A 3,827-nucleotide genomic window follows, 5' to 3' on the forward strand; every position below is an offset into this window, starting at 1 on the left:
CAAAGCTGGCAGAGAAAAGAATCATGGGCGGTAACAGAACATAAAAGCATAATTGACAATCCATATTTTAGTTGTCAGTGATCCTGTGAACCTTTTGAATACAAAGGATGCATATACATAGCAAAGTCACAAGGGCCAACAAAGTTTAAAGCATAAGACCTGAGTCAAGAGATATCAGTAACTCTACTCATGAGAAATAGCTATACACTGACTTGCTCTCTTTAATATTTAAGATTTAAGACATTTCAAATTTTTAAATTTTTGAACCTAAATGTTATATATATTTAGAATTGTAGAATAATAATTTGGGAAATTATTTTTAATTTCTTAGTAATCCCTATGTAAAAATAATAAATTTGTATGTTTTTCAGTTATGTGGAAAATAAATATATCATTAACACTCCAGAATAAAATGTTTATGAGTAAGTTTCATGATTTATTTCTGTTTTTATAATCCAAAAGAAGAGAAAGTTGATGTAACATTGTCTTTTCAGATTGGGCATTGTGAACAAGCTAAATACATAATTGATTATTTCAAACGACTTTATTACTAGTCTGACACTACAGCGTTTCCATTTTGTTGAGCGATTTGTTTGGAAAGGGAAAAGTTATTTAGACTAAAATTTAGGTCAGATTTTAAGAACAAATTTGGGGTTTAATTATTCATGTTACAGCACTGGGATAATCAGTTAAACCTTTTTAACATCTCTTTCTCAATTCCTAACTGCAAAGCCTATGAGGCTATAAATAAACTCTACAGTACACGTTTTAGTCACTGTTCTTTTGACTTTGAAATCTATGTAGATGACTGCTTGTTCTCTTTTCCTTTAATGTTTTCTATTTATTTCTTGAAAAAAGGAATTGAGGATGAGAAGTATAGCAGCCTTGTTGTAACATAAGGTGGTAGAGGTGTCTGTTAAGACCTGATAAAGATTCTGATGTCTGTTGACATAATTGATAGTCTGTGCTAGCCTTAGATTGGAAATATGTACACATGTCATAAGGCTAATTGCTATGTTTTATGCTTTTATTTGTACAGTTCATATTATTTTCTGCTTAAGTCATGCCTAAATTATCAGGGTCATATATCACCTTGCTATCTATCATTAAATAAGATTTACCATTAGGTTTGGAATGCCACAAAACAGAGGCACACATGTGCATCGTCAGAGAAAATATAAGGCATTGTATTTCTGTTGTAACACTAGTTAATGTCATTACAGGATAGCGAATGGAGAAGAGAAGGATACTACGCCATGCAGAAGGAGAGTTGTGCCACAAGAACTAACTCCACTGGAGAACTTTTGCCCATGTTTAGACATAGAAAGAGAGGGTTTGCTCATCATTTATTATCTACCACTATTCTTTTGAGTTGTATATTCAAGGTGGTTACTCATAAGCCATCATTGCTTCCTGGAAAGTAGTAGTAGTAGTAGTAGTAGTAGTAGTAGTAGTAGTAGTAGTGGTAGTGGTAGTAGTAGTAGTAATAGTGGTGGTGGTCGTGGTGGTCGTGGTGTCGTGGTGGTAGTAATAGTACTAGAAGTAGCAGTACTAGTACCAGAAATAGTAGCAGTAGTGGTAGGAGTAGTAATATATCTCAAGGAGAAATAACAAGAAATCATAACAGCAATCAGCATTCAGATGAAGATGTCTCTAACAAGTACCTAGGAAAAGACAGAAAAACATTTGCTAGGGCTGAAGAGAGCTTCATGGTTGCCAAGGAACAGCCTCATCTTGGAAAGAAGTTCCATAGGGAAGGGATATTTGAGAATAGTTAAAAGAATGACTCAAAGTCAGTGTACAAACTGACAGTCTATGTTCTGCTGGAGACAGCTTTCTCTGAAGATCTCCAGGCAACTGAACTATATAGCTCAGCTCACACACACACACACACACACACACACACACACACACTTACCACTCATCAAGGCTATTAAAACTAAGAAAAGCATGAAAAACCAGCAGGGAAAGGGAAACCTACACGTTTGTACACTAAACAAAATGCTCTAATTTGCTATAATCAAGTAACAGAAAGGGAATACTGAGTAAAAACCAAGAAAATACAGATAAGGTATAGAATTGTGCTCCCGAATGCATAAGTAATTCTTTCATCAACATACTGTACCTGTATGTCCTATCAGTGTAAACGAGAGACAATATGGGACACTAAGTAGGAGCTATAGGTAAACAGCATTATTTGACTTCCTTGGAAATCCAAAACTATTGTAAAGTATAGGGTTGGTGTTTTTTTGTTTGTTTGTTTGTTTGTTTGTTTGTTTTTTTAAGCAAAACATATGCAAAATTCACCATTTATAATGAACTATTCCTGTCTCAAATTAATTAACTACAATCTTGGCTCTGGTTTCAGTCCTTGAGGATGACATGACTCCAATGAAAGGTGAACCGAGCTGGAGGTTTTGTTTACTGTTGTTGGTTACTGCATCGACTCTCAGCCCTTTGAGTTTGCCATATCCACAGGGCAAGCTTGATCCTACAAGTAAGTTAAAGCCTCAAGTACTGACTCACAGTTTCTCACAGTAAGCTGCATTCAGAAAGTGTGTTCGTGTGTCTGTGTGTGTGTGTGTGTGTGTGTGTTCGTGTGTGTGTGTGTGTGTGTGTGTGTGTGTTTACCAAAGCAACACTGCCTTTGTCTCCTCCAACAAAGAGCATCTTCCCTTTTATTTGAGAAGGTTATACATAAGTCAGATAATAAAATCAACTTTTTGGTGTCTGCCTTGTCAAAAAGAGAAATTATATATATATATATATATATATATATATATTAAAGGGGGTGTTAAAGAATGGCATCTTCAAAATACATCATGTCAAATCCTCCATTCTGTTACCTAAAATTTCTCTTCTATTTCATTATATTTTTTGTTTTTATAGTATACATTTGACCTAAACTACTGGCAGTATCTTTTTCCAAAGTTATTTTTAACCTAGAAACAAAACAACGATAGATAGATGATAAATAGATAAATGAAGAGATAATAATTTCCAATAAAAATATAATGTATAAAATATGAAAATGTTAAAGGTGTATTTTTATATCACAAAAATCACAGGGCATCATTTAATGTTTAACATTTGAAGAACTTCCTAGTTCTATAAATGAAAAAAAAAAGTAGGTGTTACCTTCAACTCCCAATTAGTCTCTTATTCTTCCTAACTGGCTGCACTATTAATTCCAATCTGGCTGGCTGCAACTGTGTGTGTGTGTGTGTGTGTGTTTTAAAATACTGTTCAATTTAATGCTTCAATGGTGGCCCTCACCTCTCGGGTCCTTTTCTCTCACATTACAGATACCTAGTTCCAGAATCAAGTCCTAGTTCTAGACTCAAGTCCTAGTTCCAGACTCAAGTCCTAGTTCCACACTCAAGTAAAGTGCTATTGTATGAGTAAAAATATAACTCAGTATTTTGATAAGTTAATTTTTGTCTTTATTTAGAATTTAAAAAATAAAACCAAATCTCTCTTGCCTGTAATAGGTTTTTGTTTTTCTCTAGTTTATATGGTGTTTAGTGTTGATTTTTTACTGAATCATTCTAGTAGAATAGTTCTGAACTTGCCTTTTCTCTTTGAAGGCTGTCTACCTAAAAGGGCCCCAGCAGGGAAAAGAAAAGGGAGGCATGCAGTGTTCAGCATGGGGCAGCTCTGCCCTAGGGTGCAGGGAGAGATACCTCTATATGGGGCATTTGCTACTTTTGAGGTTGCCTGTATCATTCAAAGTTCCTGTCAGAAACAGATGGTACACTCAAATTAGGATAATTTGAAAAGGATTTAATTAAAGGGCGATTTACAAAAATGAGGGTAGTGCATACAGA

The sequence above is a fragment of the Rattus norvegicus genome, chromosome 11 (assembly GCF_021556685.1).
Source record: "Rattus norvegicus strain SHRSP/BbbUtx chromosome 11, alternate assembly SHRSP_T2T, whole genome shotgun sequence".
Lineage (NCBI taxonomy): Eukaryota > Metazoa > Chordata > Mammalia > Rodentia > Muridae > Rattus > Rattus norvegicus.